We start from the raw sequence: 18,268 nt of genomic DNA on the forward strand, positions 1-18,268 counted from the left end.
ATCAAATAGAAAAAAATATATACACACTTCTCACCATAAATCAGAGCTAAAGTGTAGGTCATATCTCAGAATTTTGTACTTAGATTCTTAGGCTGACATTCTCCTAGGATAATGTGATTGTGTGAAATATTTCTGAATTATATTTCTTTTTTCTTTTTTTTCTTTTTTTTTTTTGAGACAGATTCTCACTCTGCCACCCAGGCTGGAGTGCAGTGGCACTATCTCAGCTCACTACAACCTCCGTATCCTGGATTCAAGCGATTCTCCCACCTCAGCCTCCTGAGTAGCTGGGATTATAGGTGCTCGACACCACGCCCAGCTAATTTCTGCATTTTTAGTAGAGACTGGGTTTCACCATGTTGGCCAGGCTGGTGTCAAACTCTAGACCTCAGGTGATCCACCCACCTTGGCTTCCCAAAGTGCTGGGATTACAGGCATGAGCCACCGTGCCCGACCTCTGAATTACATTTCTAACAAGGATATAGTGTGGAATACTGGGAAGATCAAGGCTTGGTAGCAGACAAAGCAAAATAAGACTGCAGGAGGCTGTCAGTGTGCCTCCTGCTACTCACTCTGGCATTTTGCTGCTAGGAGGCCAATGCTATGCTCTGTCCAACCCTTGCTACTCAAATCACAAGCTTCTTATTCACTTAGGATCCTTTGTTCAAGTCACAACTCACCAATCTTAATGCACCTCTGGAAGCTATTGCTGCCAAGATGACAGTGAAGAAATGCACAGACAAGATGTCCCTTGGGAACAGACTCTTAATTTTTAAAAATTGGGGAAAATAATGATGAAATTTAATCTCTGAGGTGTGAAAACTCTTTTATCCTGGTTTCTACGATCTTTCAGTGATACCCTGACCTCGCTGCAGAACGTAAAGGTTTCAACTTCTTGCTTTAATAAATTACTGCCCTGCAAAAAAGAGAGATAGAGAGACTTGGTTGCAGAAAGGTCTGGGTTTCACTGCTGTCTCTGCCATTTTTACCTTGAGAGAATTACTTAATCTCCCTGAACCTCAGTTTTGTTATCTATAAAATGGGGATTATAATACATACTTCAGTATGGTGTACAGATTAAATGAAGTAGAAAATACCTGGTATATAGTGGGCACCTAATTATCCACTTTCCTCCATGCTTTCTCCAAGCCCCCTAACTACATACACAGCCACCTTGATAGTTTTGAGATGCCCTTGACCTGATAATGTACCCAAATAACTAATTTCAATTGCTTTTCATAGACCCAGTCTGCTGGACTAAATTGACTCTTCAAGTTAGTTGAAACAAACTGACAGTTTTATTCAAAAAAAAAAAAAAGGCTTAAAGTCAAACAGAACATTATAGCAGATTTTATGGAGGATTAAGATTGCTTCTCTTGTTCTCTTTGAAGAGAACGGATGGCGTGACTGAACACAAATCCTCTCAGTGCTCCTGGGCACTTTGCAATATGAGGCATTTTGGGCGATTGCTTCACTGTGCTGTAATACATCTGCCATCCGCTTCAAGGTGAGCACTCTATTATTTTTACAGCTGTACTCCTTTTCCTGGAATTTTGAAATTTCAAGAGGAAAACAACAATTTCAGATCTGTGGAGCAAAGGTAGGTGTGATCCTGTAATCTCCTAGCTCATGCTACTGGGTTGGCGTAGGCCAGAAACCTACGGAAATTGGACCGAATCCAAAGCTGAAGTCTCAGAATGCCATACCTCAACCCAAGAGCTTTTGGATGAAATGCTAGCGAGAGCCTCGTCACCTGTGTTTTTTTTTGTTTGTTTGTTTTTGTTTTTTTTTTCAGACAGAGTTTCGCTCTTGTTACCCAGGCTGGAGTGCAATGGCATGATCTCGGCTCACCACAACCTCCACCTCCTGGGTTCAAGCAATTCTTCCTCCTCAGCCTCCCGAGTAGCTGGGACTATAGGTGCATGCCACCGTGCCCAGCTAATTTTTGTATTTTTAGTAGAGACGGGGTTTCACCATGTTGACCAGGATGGTCTCGATCTCTTGACCTCGTGATCCACCCGCCTTGGCCTCCCAAAGTGCTGGGATTATAGGCGTGAGCCACTGTGCCCAGCCGTCACCTGTGCCTTTGATGGATGGAAGCGCTACTTCAGTACAGCCAAGGGCTTTCCTGCAGATGTATAAAGGTTACAGATCTCCCTCCCACCACATACCAACTGATCCAATCCCAAGACCTCCCAATTCTGCCATCTGGTCCTGCTGCTTCATCCAACTGCTGGTCCCATCCTTATTTCCTCCCACTGAGGGCACCCCACTTTCTAGATGCTTTGATTACCACTGTTTCCACTGAGAGTTGCTCCAACAGATTGGAGCACTGGTTGGGACATTCCTGGTGAGAGCATTTTGTGTTACAAATGTACTTACATGTATTTGTGTTACGGTCATATGAATTCTATTACTGGCTCAGGCTCTGGTGATTGTGAACAGGTGATTACTTAGAGTTAGCCAAACTGCAAAATTGAGGACATGTTTCTCCAGACTGTGAAGTCTGCTCAAGATTTTCTGACACCAGCTTCAAAAAGTTATAGCCAAACTACAAAGCTGAAGAGGGAAGTCAACACAAGATCTTCCTGACTTCTGACCCCAATTGCAAAGTCAGGGTGTTCCCCCAAATCACCTCACATTTGAAAATTCACTACAGGGTTGCTCACTGAAGGCTGTTTGTTATACTCATGGGGTTATGGTTTGTTATAAGGCAAGCATACAAAGGGCTGCACGTGTGAAGCTTCTGCTGTCCCCAGAACATGTGACCTTCTCAGCATTGGTATATGACAATATACATGGAGTGCTGCCAATCAGAGAAGCTGACCCAAGTCTCCATGAGAAGAGTTTTTACTGGGGCTTCATTAGGTAGGCATGATTAATTGTTTCATGAACTGACTGCTTACATAGTTGACAGTCAACCTCCAGGTTAACTGCGCCAAAGGCTCAACTCAAAATCACATGGTTGCTCCTTCTGGTATGGCCTGTATCACACTGTCAGGCATGGCCAGACCCCTCCCCAAAGACTCTCCTTCCTATGAGGTATGACATAATTACCTTCCAGACTCTGAGGGTCAAGTCCAGCCCTCTCTTTGGACAGTGCCAAATTCTCCACTACACATTACTTAATATCTCTGAGTCTCAGGTTTTTCATTGATAAAGTAAGGATACTCACACCTGCCCTATGACTCTCAAGCTCATAAAGAGATGCAACCATTCTCTAGATTCAGAAAATTTCAGCTAACAAGAGACACTTGAAGATTTCTGCTAAAATAGGGTAATTTCTGTCATTTCTGTGTCAGACTCAAATATTGCCTCAAATATTGTTTGGAGGCTCCGCTGCCTCCAAACCCCACTTTTCAAAGATAATTCTGATTACACAAAGTCCTTAGAAACAGACATGTTTTCAGGGGAAATAGTACACAATGGGGGGAAGTGCACAGGACCAACCACTGGCAGAGGAGCTGGCTTCTAGCACTTATTAGCTGTGTGATTCAGAGCAAGTCATTAACTTCTCTAAGCACCAATTTCCTCATGGAGATAACATACCTGCCATACACATTATCATAAGGTTGTTGTAAATTCAAATGAATTTTACTGAATCTTACCAAAATGAATATATATATGTATACACACATATATTATACTTATATGAAAATGCACATTAATCAAACATTATTGAAGATAATGAAATGGTTAAGCCTCCAATGCTGGAACTTATTTTTTTTTGGAGATAGAGTCTCTCTCTGTTACACAGACTGGGGTACACTGGCTCACTCACCCCTCCTGGGTTCAAGCTATTCTTGTGCCTCAGCCTCCTGAGTAGCTGGGATTATAGGTGCATGCCACCACACCCAGCTAATTTTTATATGTTTTTTGTAGAAAAGAGATTTCACCATGTTGGTCAGGCTGGTCTCGAACTCCCGACCTCAAGTAATTCACTGCCTCGACCTCCCAAAGTACTGGGGTTACAGGCATGAGCCATGGCACCTGGCCAGGTGCTGGAACTTCTGTACCCCAGGAGAGTGGATTTCCATACAGTGCTGAAGAAGGTGGCTGACTTGTCATATGAAGTGTCCTATAGGTCACATTTAAGTAAATGAAACAGTTTCTAAATGAACCCTATGGTCTAAATGTTTTTGTCTCCCTAAAATTCAGGTTTTGAAATCCTAACCCCCAAAGTGATCCTATTAAGAGATGGGGCCTTTGGGCTAGTGATTAGATCATAAAGACAGAACCCTCAGATTGGGATTAGTGACCTCATAAAAGAGGCCCCAGAAAGATCCTCACCTTTCCACTAAGTGAGGACATAGCAAAGAAGCACCGTCTATGGGAACACAGGCACTCACCAGACATTGAGTCTACTGGTGCTTTCATCTTGGACTTTTCAGTGCCTAGAATTCTCAGAAATAAATTTCTGTTGTTTGTAAACCACCCAGTCCATTATATTTTGTTTTAGAAACCCAAAAGGACTAAGACAGTGGATTATTAAATTCTCTCCTTCATCTCCCCACATACTTTCAAGCATTTTCCATTTTTTGGTTAAGTAGCATTTAAGATAGTTTAGTCCTATGGTTTTTCTTCAGCATTTATTCAGTCATCAACATGCCCAGTTGGGAGGTGGGGGTATCAAGGATTTTTTTAGAATATGCAATACCTTGCTAAAGTTGAGGTTCCATCCTCCCATGTGCCTTTCGTACTCTCAGGAACTCAGGCACTCTTGTTGATTAAGCCTGATGCTGGCCTCCCCTGCATCTCCTCACCCGCTGAGAGGGACAGCACAGCTCCAGCCAGTGGGCAGCACCTTTGGGTGCAGCTTCCCTTCCTTCACTCATGATCTGGCTTAGCAGGAAGGAAGAAATGATTTTCCTTGAGCTTCACAGCAGCTTCTGCTTCTTTTCCACCAGGCACTAACCATACCTCACTACCTCCACACAGCCAAACAGACATGAGAAGTGAGAGAGAGGGGAAGGGCGCACTCAAAGGCACCCAGAACCCAAACACCACCATGAAACTAAAAGATGTCAAACGTCTACAACCCAAGGGTCCACAAGCCAACAGAGCTTCGGAGACTGCACAAACTCCACCACTTCACCTCTAGTCTCCAAGATATGTAATGTTTTCTCTCTTCCTTTGAGATTCTCTTTCCCCTAGCCCTGTTCTTTCCCTTTAAAATTAGGGAAGATAGAAAGGGAAGGAAGAAAAACAAAAGTGAATCTTTATTATGTGCTGCCTTTACCATCAATAGGGTTGGCATTTTTTCATGCTTCCCGGTACTTCTCCCTGAGAGGCTCCAGTGAGTGGTGTCAGGCGTAGCCTGGCCCTGGTACTCAAGGAGTCCTTTACATTCTCAGAGGGACAGAGGGAGCCTCAGAGCCCCGGCATTAACCTTCAAGACAGCTGCTTAACGGCAACCTAATTTGCTTCAAACTGCTACGGGCCAATCAAGAAATGTAAATGATTTCCATTTTAATGAATGATTTATACGTTGTAAATGGTATGGCTCCAAATTACAAAAAGGTCAATTTTCCTCACCTGTGCTCTGCTGCAGAGGCAGGCAAATGAGATTTCATAAGCAAGAAAGAGGGGACAGATGCAAACATGAATACTGGCTGAACAGGAAGGCTGTTCTTCACAAAGGGCAGCGCTGTTTTACCACGATGAATCCAGAAGACTAAACAGGAGGAGGCTGCATGTCTTCATCTGATGTGGCCCAGAGCCAACCTGTCGGAAACTTCATCTGCTCATTTAAGAGGTAGGAAAAATATGGCTTTGGAACAGAGCTTGGGTCTGTAATTTAAAGAGGCAGGCACAGACATTATTTCTAAACAAACTATTGCTGTGTTTAGTATTGTAATCAGTCAGGGCTTGGCAGAGAGCAGAGGGCACCCTCCATCCAGCTAATGAGGAGAGGGCCACAAAGGGATGGATAGGCCTGGGGGACACCAACAAGGAAGGAGCGGGGCTGAGGCTGGTAACAGCAGAGCCTAGACCCAGGCAATAAGATACAGCCATACAACAAAACCTGATCCATCCCAAAATGTCAGCTGGGTCAAGGATAAAAAAAATCCTAATCTAAAAGAATACTCCAGCAATGTGGGTTGGGAAAATAATTTGCAGCAGTAGAAATAATTAGTAAATTCATATTAATTCTAATAAAGATTATTTGTAGTAGGCTTACACAGGCACATCTCAGAGTTGCTAGGTGCCTGCTTCTCACAAGGGACTGCAAACTTAGGCCTCATGGTCTGCCTCTCACTAGTTAATTAACAGCATTTTTAAGCATGCTTTGGTTTCCCCAACTTTGAAACAGGGATTAAAAATAGTACACAGATTTGTTAGGGAGAATAAGTGCAAAAATACAGGAAATGGGCCAGGCGTGATAGCTCATGCCTGTAATCCCAGCACTTTGGGAGGCTGAGATGGGCAGATCAGTTGAGGTCAGGAGTTCAAGACCAGCCTGGCCAACATAGCAAGATCTTGTCTCTACTAAAAATACAAAAATTAGTCAGATGTGGTGGCAGGTGCCTGTAATCCCAGCTACTCGGGAGGCTGAGGCAGGAGAATCACTTGAACCTGGGTGGTGAAGGATGCAGTGAGCCAAGATTGTGCCAGTATGCTCCATCCTTGGCAACAGAGCAAGACTCAGTCGCAAAAAACAAAGAAGAAAGAGAAAGAAGAAAGATGAAAGAGAGAGAAAGAAGGGAAGAAAAGAGAGAAAGCAAAAGAAAAGAGAAAAAGAAAAAGGAAAGAAAGAAAGAAAGAAAGAAAGAGAAAGAAAGAAAGAAAGAAAGAAAAGAAGGAAAGAAAGAAAGAAAGAAAGAAAGAAAAAGAAAGAAGAAAGAAAGAAAGAAGAAATACAGGAAGTGTGCTTAACGCATTCCCTCTTGCACAGTAACTTGTCCAGTAATGTTAACTGTTTTATCCTCACCATTATCATCATAATTACTACTATGATTACTACTAGCTGAGTCTCAGGAGTTGGGGGTGGATTCATCCCACCACTGATTTGCCTCAAAATATTCTTCTCATCTTATTTCTGAGTTTTCTCTGTTTTGACGTTACCTGATTCCATGAAATCTCTGAAAAAACTAATTGCTGGTCTTGGACAACAATTCTAAATCCTACCCAAACTCTACTGCTAGAAAAATGTGTCAAACTGGAACCAAACAAAATGGTAGTCTTATTTTCCTTGAATTACCAAACATTATTACTAGGACGGACAGGCTTCTGTTCTCCATTTCCTAATTTTGTGATGAAAAAGAAAAAAAAATAACCCTGCCCTATATTTGGTTTTCTCCAGGTTTGGCCAGGACAATTCTGAAGTTTTCAGTATCCAGCTATGTATCTGAGAAATGTTTCTATCTGATGTAAATTAAGCTGGTTACATTGCTCTGTAAACATATTTAAGTCTGTTTAGCTTATTGTAGGTCTTTTTAAAAGGCAAAAGACTGCTTTTCCTAACTCATGAATTTGTCCAGGAAAAAGGCACTGATTGGTGTCTATCTACAGAGGTTTTGTGTACCTTATCTCAAAGAATTCCCATAACAACCAGCCAAGGAAGGTGTTTTTATTTTTTGGTTTGGGGCTATAAAGCTGAGTTTCTGAGTCATTAACTTGTCAAACATCACACAGATTGTAAGTGGATTTGAAGTCAGGTATGTCCCACCCCAAAGCCCATGACCTTCCCATGACTCCTTGTGCCACCAGCCAGCGATCTGCCCTCTGGCACCTCATTCTCAGTGTGGAGAGGAGCATCGAGAAGCCGCTTTAGTGCTCTCTGAAAGGTAACTGTTGTGCACTGTGCTGTTCTTGTGGGGGTGCTTTCAGCACTTCTGTAGCTAAAATCCAATGAAGAGCAGTTGCTTCTGTCACACAAAAGTCTCTAACAGCTTTAAAAACAAATTCTGTAATGCCCCAATCCTTGCCCTGGTACCAAATCTAAAACTCTTTCGCCCTTGTCTTTCATATGTCATGTGCTTTAATCTTATTACTGTGTGTCTTAGGACTCAGAGGGGTTAAATGCCTGCTGGGCAAATGGAGATTGCAAAGAAAACCAAGCCAAACCAAACCCAAGAAGGATGGGGAAGAATAGGAGAATGTTCCTCTTCTTTCTCGCCCGCTCTCAGCTGGCAGCAACCTGAGTTTCTTCTGTCCCGTCTTAATTTCTTCTAACCCTTGGATATACAGCCATAGTTTATTTTCCCAACATTCTGTAATATTTTCACAGACACATTACTTCCCTGTTCAAAGGATGCCAGTGCCTGTAATAAATAAGAGACAGACTTTAACAGGTAGCTTTTGTTGAGCATTTAGCATGACTCTGGCCCTGTGCTAAGTCCTTTCTGTCCATCAGTAAGAGGGACCCAAGTAAGAAAAAGAAGAGTGACAGGAATTCCTTTTGAAGTCTGACTCTCAGTAAATGTGAAGAGCCAAAAGCTGCCTAACGTCAGCAGAGGCCTGCTATTGGCTGAGGTTTATGTTGGCATCCTGAGGTATGTAGTCACTGGCCAGCAAGCATCCCTAGACTGAATTCTTGTCTCCTAAATGATGATCTTTAAAGAAAAGGGAGAGAAAAGATTTGCAAGGCCAGGACAAAGTCTGACGCTCAAAAGATTATCAGACATTCACATAAATGTCAATATTTCAAAAGCAAAAGGTTACGTGATCTGATTTCTACAAAGGGTGTTTACAATATGAGAAATATTTGTGGCTACCCGTTAGGACACAACAGCCTGAGGCAGGGTGGCTTGTCCTGCTGGGACACTCTTACGTACTCACTTTTGGCATTGGGCAAAGCAACCCACTGCAAGAAAATAAAATTCAGGAAAACTTTTTTCCCAAGAAATAATGCACAATTTATCTGCAATTGTCTCTTAATTGTGTTGCTATTACTTGTCACACATAAATATACAAAAATATGCACCCTCATAATGTCATAGATGTCAATGGTGCAGTCGCATTTTCACATACTCTCATTTGTTCTTTGACACGATTCTGACCAGTAAGCAGAAAAACTGTTTCAAAATGCCTCCTAAACGGCAGGGAGAAGTTTTAAAGATAGCTTATTTTCACTTACTCTAAGAATCAGACACTCTTAACATGAGGTTCTTAAAAATGAAAAGCAAGTCTGTTCAACATAGATAATTTTAAAAGCAGAGCGGCACCATCTGCCTACCTGTCCTCATCTCTCACTCCTCTGATTCCAGAACAGGGTTCCCTCAGAGTTCCAGTATCCCCCAGCCCCCAGTCAACATGGCTACTAAAGAGTAAGGTGCTAACAGGTCCTGGGTATAGCTGGATAGATGGGGCAGCGGGGGCAGAGAGAGTGAGATGTAGATTTCAATTTCGGGCTAGACACAGATGCAGACATAGACATAGACATCATAGATAGATAAATGGATAGATAGATAGATAGATAGATGGACAGAGAGATATTTTGATTTAGGGGCTACACATAGACACAGAAACAGATATAGATATAGATAGATATACATATAGATGTAGATATAGATATAGATATACTTCGTATATCAAAAGGACTCGGAGTGTCACCCCACAGTTTGGATTTGACACCAAGGGCAGCCTGTTTGTCACCTCCTTGCCCCTACTACCTTGCTCCCACCCTCCAATATCAGTGCCGGTTTTCACTGATTCCTCTGCCCACAGCTGTTGTGTCAAACGCAGCGGCTTCTTTGCATTTCTAAGATCCACTCTGCAGGCATGTGGCAGTGGAGGGGACATGTCCAAGGACTTAATTGCTTGTCTTGCTCAAGGAGTCAACATCACTAATATTTAGGAATCACAGCTCTTTTATGGCCAAGTTTTGCTGAATAGTAGAAAACTGTTTCTGAGTCATGACACATTTTAACCAAAACATACTCAACATTACAACATAAAGATTTTAATGTGCCTCCCCTTTTGACTGTTTCTTATATTCCATAGGAAATTTCCTTTGTAGACTTATGAGGTTATCAGGAAAACAACTTTAATCAATATCTGAATAGCAGCTTGACTGTCCTCTAGTTAAGGAGCCTGAGATTTCAACAGGTGCCAAACTCCTTTGTTAACCAAACCACAGCCACTGCTCAGATCTTCCGAGCCCAGTCCCAGGCTCTTCAATCCTACCATACTGCCTGATCTTCTGAGTTTCAATTAGTCAGTTGCAGTTTCACATATTTGTCAGTAGTAAGGGAAGCAACCTAACTCTTGACTAAGTTTCTGTTTCATCCAGGACACCTGATTTCAGACAGACCAGGGCAGAGCCTGGAGTTACGACCTGGAATCTTGGGGTCAGGGCTGGGGTTGGGGAGTTACAAGGGCTGTGGAAAAGGTCAGGGAGTTGTCTGGGGAGCAAGCTGCCCAGGGAGAGGATGGAGCTAAAGAAGATCCTCTCCTCTGAAGCTCCTTTCCAGAAGAAGAACCTGTTGTGGGGAGGAGGAAGAGAAAATCTATGCTGTTTGACCTCAGACGCTTTCCTGGCTAAATACCTTCAAAGCCCAGAGAGGTCCAGAGAGGCAGAGAGAGAGAGTGTGCAAAGAAATAGAGATAGGACAGACAGCAGAGAAGGAAAGATGCCAGGCAAAGGGAAGGTAGGGAAGCTTGGAACAGACAAAACGTACCCAAGAGATAGGTGATTAGGAAAACAGAAAGTAGAAATGCAAGTGAAAGGAGCTCCATGCTTTACATCGTGAAAACTCATGAATAATGATACTGGGTTTGAAAGTGAATCCTGGAGGAAAAAAAATGACTTTCTCCTTTTCCATCTTTTCGTTTAGGTACCATCCTCAAGCATGTGGATGTCAATATTTGGCACGCGATCCATTTACTCAAGTAAGCCATATCCAGCTTGTGCAGATGAGCGGCTCCCTGCTGCCCCAGTTAAGAAGTGAGAGCCTTGTGCTCAAATTACCAGGAGCTGTATCCTCACTCCGTGTCTGTGAATAAAAGGAAGGAGATAACATAAACAAGTTTGTGCGGGCACAAGCCTGCAGGACTGTTCACTGCCGAAGAATTGAACTGGAGCTCCAGCATCTAATGCTTCTTTTCACATCTGCCTGGCAGCTCAGTGTATTTGTCGGCCCTCTCAAGACTGGACAAAGAGCACATGTGGCGATCTGAAGCTCAAGGTACACACAGAAAACTGGCACTTTCTTACTTTAATTACACACATACTTGGCTTTGAAATACCTCTGTGTATTTAACGCACAAGGACATGTATTTTAGGTTTTAAGCAAAGAATGTGGCACCACCCACAGCTTTAATCTTCCCTAACCAGACCCCAAATCCCACAGCGGTGGTTCATGTAGAGAGATAAGCCATGGCAACATATTTATGAAGCCCTGGGTAGAGTCAATGCTATTTTTCTCATCATCTTGCTCTTCAATTTTAAGGTTTAAAATAAATACAAGGGAAGCTGCAGTGAAGTTTCTGGAGCAAAGGGTAGGTGAATGACTATGGCCAGCTGCTTTTAGAGAGCTCCATTACAAAGCAGAGAATGGAATTGGGCCTGATAGTGGAAGGGCTGATTTTTCAGGAATTTCTAGAATAAATATTAGTGTAAATATGGGTAAGAAAGTGCAGTTTAAGCCACAGAGTTCACTGGAAAATCGTAAGTCATGTAATCAGGACTATGCCAACGCTGCATTGCGATCATATTCAAATGCAACTTGACAAACTCAGCCACTGATTCAGCTATTCTAAAAAGGCGGGGGGTGGATTGGATCATTTTCCCATTTACATACTTTGTACATTTATTGAGTTTTGGTTTATGATAATCAACCAGTGATTTCTCAGTCATTCATTAAATATCCTATTCCTAAGTTTTCCTAAGCTCATGAAAAGGATTTCAGCCACATCAGTTTCAAGACAAAGTGCTAGTAATTGTTTAATTCTGAAAAATGATGTAAAAAAGAAATATGAGGAGGAGACCACATTTCTCCCAGTTTTGCAGCAATTGCAGCAGCGATATTTTAAGTGTCTCTAAAGTAAACATTATGACTATTTCATCATCAAGGGTTTTTTGCCCAGTAAGTGTCCGATTGCACGCTGCTGATGAGGTTCTGATTTTATTTACAGGTGAATGTTGGGCCATCTTTGTTCAGGTATGTGCTGCTCACCTTCTACTGTGCTTCTCCTTCCCTCGGCATGCATTCATTCTTTCAACGAATATCTATGGATATTCACATGCCAGTTACCCAGAACATCTGGACAGAATTTCTTCATCTTCTGTCACTGTCATCTCCACATGGACCCTTAGGCGATAACATTTCAGAAACGCCAACCATTCCAAGCAGCTTCTAACAATGCAGGGTAGACACTAAGCTCACAATTCTGGAAATATAAACGCATTGTGGTTTTATCTCTCTTTTCTCATCTTATCATTCTGGCCTTAATATTAAATAGTTGTCAATTACATAGCAATGAGGAGATAAAATATAAATAATTATTTAAATGATTTTAACTTATTCAAGTACAGCTTTGACATTAAAACTATTACTGAACAATAACTTTGGCCAGGCTCAGTGGCTCACGCCTGCAATCCTAGCACTTTGGGAGGCCAAGGCAGGCAGATCACTTGAAGTCAGGAGTTCAAAACCAGCCTGGCCAACATGGTGAAACCCTATCTCTACTAAAAATACAAAAAAATTACCTGGGTGTGGTGTCGGGTGCCTGTAATCCCAGCTACTTGAGAGGCTGAGGCAGGAAAATTGCTCGAACCTGGGAGGCAGAAGTTACAGTGAGCTGAGATAGTGCCAATGCACTTCAGACTGAGTGACAGAGTGAGACTCCATCTCCAAAAAAAAATAAATAAAATAACTTTTTGTATAATGGGCAGCCAGTTTTCTTACCTGTTTGCTCCTCACTGAATTCCACCAGGAGGCTCCAGCCAACTGCAGGTCCCTGGACCCATCTTGATGTAACACGGGGATATATAACAGCTCTAAGATTCTTATCTATAACCCAGAATTACACTGTCACTCTTCTGATAACTAGGTTTTCAGCTTTTGTCCAAGCACTGGCCCCACCAGTGGGCCTTTAACCTGGCTTTCTTCCATGATTCTAGTTTTTTGGGGGTTTTTTTTGTTTTGTTTTGTTTTTGAGACGGAGTTTCACTCATGTTACCCAGGCTGGAGTGCAATGGCGCGATCTCGGCTCACCGCAACCTCCGCCTCCTGGGTTCAGGCAATTCTCCTGCCTCAGCCTCCTGAGTAGCTGGGATTACAGGCACGCACCACCATGCCCAGCTAATGTTTTTGTATTTTCAGTAGAGACGGGGTTTCACCATGTTGACCAGGATGGTCTCGATCTCTTGACCTCGTGATCCACCCGCCTCGGCCTCCCAAAGTGCTGGGATTACAGGCTTGAGCCACCACGCCCGGCCCATGATTCTAGTTTTTAAGGGCCAAATCTCACAACTTACCTTGTAATAAAAGCAGTAGCAATAAAAGTAAAAACACATTTTGAGCAACAGTAGTGACACATCTTTGAGTAATAACAATAGTAACTGTAATTGCATTTATTGAGCACTTGCTACATGCCAGGCAGTTTTCTAAGTGCTTTATATATATTAATTCATTTAGTATGTGCACCACAGGACCCTCCTTGCAGCCTTCCTTCCACATTGTACACTAACCCGGAACCTTTGCCCAGGAGAGGAAGCCTCATTATGCATGCTAAAGGCCTATGCCCCTTTATTTTCAAGTGTTGTCTACATTCATTTTTTCCTGACTTCACGACTCTTCATACTCCATGAACACTCCAACTTCACCTCAGCTGCTGCCTGCCCAACTATAACTTCAAAACAGACAGAAAGTCAGCAACCAAAACTTGCAGGTGGGTGGGCATTCCAGGAAATCCCTTCCCTCTCAGGGGAGGTGGGAGACTAGGAGGCAGTAGGGATGCCAGGCGTGTCTCTCCTCAGCTGCCCTGTTCTGCTCACCGCCCTGGCAAATCCTGAAACGTGTCTCTACTGCGGAATGCCAGCATCAAACATGTCATCTGTGCCAAACAACACGTCTATGGGGAACTTGATCAAACTAATTGGATTTATAGTAATTCCACATAGCAAGAAGCAATAAACAAGAGCTATTGCATTTACTTGAAAAATGTTTTAAAATCATCTTTAAAAGGCCTTCTTTCAAAATAGGTAATAAATACTTCCCCGAAGCCCAAAGTATAGCAATCAGCATATGTGAAGAGTCAAAAGGATATGAAACAAAGATACATTTAATGAAGAAGTACACGATTCTTTCCAGGCCGTGCTATAAGCAGTGAGGTACGGTGGAAACAGGATGGACTAGAAGTAAGGCAGACGTGTGCGGTAATCTTGCTCTGCCACATTCCAGCTGTGTGAAGTAGGGAATTTAGCTTAAATTCTGAATCTCTTTCTTCATCTGTTAAGTAGGAAAGCTGCAACACCTCTCAGCTTACAACACTGTAGTCGGGTGTCAAAACACTGTGCTTCAAGTGCCTAGAGCAGAGTGCAGCATACGACACACACTCAGTCATGGTGAGGATGGAGTGACAGTAATGATGATTACAGCGATGGTGGTGATGACCATAGACCACAGCAAAGTACTACTGGAATTCCTGGTAGAGAACACAGGGTGGGCATTTAGTAAGTGCTGAATGAATCTTCAAAAGAAAAGAATGGAGAAAGGAAAAGGAAGGAGGTAGAATACTAAAAGAGCTAAGATAGGATAATCTGTATAAGACGTCAAAGAAGCTACGGCACCCTCCAAAAGCTTACAGCCTTGTGGCCCCTGGCATCATGAAAATTTCCAATAAGCTTCATCAAGGGGATTTTTCTTTTCTGAGTCATCATTGCAAACCATAGTCAGTATGAGCTTGGGTAACACTGATAACCCAGCTAAGCCAAATCTTTGACCTGTTTTGAAAAACAGTGATCCTCAGGGAATTTTGCAATGATTTAAATTAAAACTAGAATTATGTAATACCTTAGAAGTTCAAGTCATAACTGAGTTGATTCACAGGCTGACAGTTTAGGAGAAAAAAATGAAAAAGTAAAGAATCAGACGATTTGTAAATGCCTAGAAAGATGTTTACTTAAGGACAGCAAAAGCAGGATGCAGTGTATTTACAAGGTGAGACGTAAAAGCTTAGGTATATTCTATCTTGACATTTCTGAGGCAGAAACTCCAAAAGCCATCTAGTCCTAACCACAGAAAAGACAGTCATCATGTGAATTTTTAAAAGACAAGTTGAGCAACAGGTTGGAACAAATGATGGTTTTTCAGCCTCCCACAACACCAAATCATGGAAAGATTTCAGAAGTTGTCTGTATAAATAAAACATGAATGTCAAAGTTCATATCTCCCTTTCTGCAAGTAATGTTTACCTTTGTTTATGTGAAAAACTGGAAATCAAAATATGAGTTAAGATTAGCTATTTTTCCATAGTAATATGTCTGATTTTCATTGTCAGTGAGGGGGAAAAACAAAAGGTCAAAATAATGTTCATTATTTGTTAAAATCAACTGTTCGGTCCCCTTCTCTTCTTATTTTTCTTACCTAAAGCAATTTCACTTTTTTTTTGCAGGTGGGGACGGATTCTTGCTCTATCACCCAGGCTGGAGTGCAGTGGTGAAATCTTGGCTCACTGAAACATTCGCCTCCTGGGTTCAAGCAATTCTCCTGCCTCAGCCTCCCAAGTAGCTGGCACTACAGGTGTGCACCACCACATCTGGCTAATTTTTGTGTTTTTTTGGGGGGTAGAGACAGGATTTCACCATGTTGCCCAGGGTGGTCTTGAACTCCTAAACTCAGGCAATCCACCCGCCTTGGCCTCCCAAAGTGCTGGGATTACAGGCATGCACCACCGCGCCCAGCCCCACTTTAAAAAAAAAAAAAAAAAGAGTCACAAATCTAAAATACTACATATTTACGCCTCTTAAAAAAAATTAGACATTCAGCATAAGTTGCCCATTTCTTCTACTCCTAAGTTCAGAAGCAATTGAAAAATAAAACACAGGAGATCAATAGACAGAGGTTAAATTGTCAACTTTATTATTGAAAAACTAATTGGAGAAAATGACATTAGATTTGTGAACCAAAGATCCTATTAATACTCTGTGACTGCCAACTCTCTCCCCTATCCCAATACACACCCAAAGCCTACCTCTGCACCCAAAGGAAAGTTTGGAACTGCCTCTAGGCAGGAAAATGGAAAGTTGACAGTCCTTTGATAGAGTTGTTCTACCCAATTAGCACCCCTGTCATCACCTAGCAATTGGGTAACTGATTTCTCTGCTGGAAGGAGTGTGTGAGGGGTGGGACTACAGGCCATGAGTTTTATTTCAATGGAGGTCCTTCGACACAGAAACATGAGCCCAGGGAAAGAACTTTCCCTCCCAACAGTGCTCAATTCTATGTCCCTCACTCCATTAGGTAAAAGCAGAGCATGTTAACAGCATGACCAGGACAGGGAGTTTTGATGCCCTATATCAAGATAAACGGGTACAAGGACAAGACTACATGGAACTAACACCTTCCTTCCAACATTCAAATGGGTAGTCCATTTGGCCTATATGGCCCTGTGATGGAGACATATCCTGCATCCTCCCATGCATTTCCTGTCTTCTGTTCAGTTAGGCAAAGCCATGTGACTAGCCCCGGACAACAAAATGTGAGCAGAAGTGACATGTGTCACCTCCAGACTAAGGCAATGAGAAGGTCCACTCCTTAGATCCAGTCTCTCCTCCCCTCTGCAGTAAGTGGGGAGGTCCCGCATTCCAGATGGTACAGCTATGCAGGTCAGGACCTCCGCTAATCTAGGTCCTAAGGGAACAAAGGGAAGTTTAAGAGAGCAAAGTCAAGGCCATGGAGAACAGTAAAAACAGAAAGCGCTTGCCAAAGTATAGAATGAATTCTGAAACCAGAAACATTTTCCACCCCCAGAATAGGAGGCCCATAAAGTATTTGCTTGGCAAGATTTCTGAGTTGCTGCAGGCCTGAATGCTGGGCCCTTCTCATTCCTCACCACATCAGGTGGAAGTGTTTACTCACATTGTCTTGATCCTCTTCTACCACTGCACACTGGGGGTGAGGGATGCGTTTTACCTGTCTTCTAATTTTACTCATCCCTGAAACAGACTGGCCACATACAGACCTGACACAGAGACTGTTGTGAGATCACTCAGAGATCTTGAAATTAACGCTCAGAGCCATGATCTGATGTGAGTTTAAACTGTCTCCCTTGCAGAGCGAGTCCTATATTTGGGAAAAGGAGAGCAAAGTTGTGTTGGCAGCAAAGCGAGGACTACGGGAGTGGCAGTGCTTACCAAACATGGCGGTTAGACAAGGCCATGTAACCAGCTCTGCCTTGTGAGCTGTGGGCAGAAGTGGCTCCAGTTATCTTCTTCTGCTGCCCACACAAGAGACTGAGGAAACCTTTGGCTGAGATGGCAGAGCCACATTCTACGTAATTGAGTCACAGCAGGCAGCGCAAAGTTCCTGGAGAGTTATGCAGACCTACGGATTTTGCAAGGAAAATAAATTCCTATTGTTAGAACACTAAGATTTGGAGTTGCTTCTTACAGTAGCATACTCTAGCCTATCCTGTCTTATCTAAAGCTTGAGAAGCAAAATTTTTGAAGCTCTTCAGAGCTCAGTTTCAATCTCATTTTTCTTCTCACTCTGTGGGCTTCTCTTAGGCAATTTTACATCTTCTCGTGGCTTTAAAGTTCATCTGTGTGGGGAGTACTCTCTTCCCAGGCTTGCCCCATACAACTCTGGATCATATCTGCTTTCCTGACATGATCAATCATGCCCCTTTCATTCTCAAAGCTGCCCTGGTTTGGAGGATTAAATTATTTGGCCACCATATGTATATGGCGATCACAGAGAGTCCTTATTTTATGATGGGGTTATGGCACAATAAGCCCATTGTAAGTTAAAAATATTATAAGTCAAAAATATATTTAATGTTGGCAACACAGCAGATGGTTCCCAATTTATAATGGTTAGACTTGTGATTTTTTTCAAACCTATAATGGTGCTAAAGTGATACACATTCAATAGAAAGCAGAACTTTATCATAAGCACAAGAAGTTCCTCAACTTATGATGTGTTTAGGTTTGGATAAACACATTGTAAAGTTCAAAACAACCATAAGTCAATCCACTTTAGGTCAGAAACCATCTGTACACTCAAATCTCCATATCCAATTCTAGACCTCTATTTATTTATTTATTTATTTATAGTCTCACTCCATCTACCAGGATGGAATGCAATGGCACAATCTAGGT

The sequence above is a fragment of the Sapajus apella genome, unplaced genomic scaffold (assembly GCF_009761245.1).
Source record: "Sapajus apella isolate SASKATOON/1434 unplaced genomic scaffold, GSC_monkey_1.0 scaffold177, whole genome shotgun sequence".
NCBI lineage: Eukaryota > Metazoa > Chordata > Mammalia > Primates > Cebidae > Sapajus > Sapajus apella.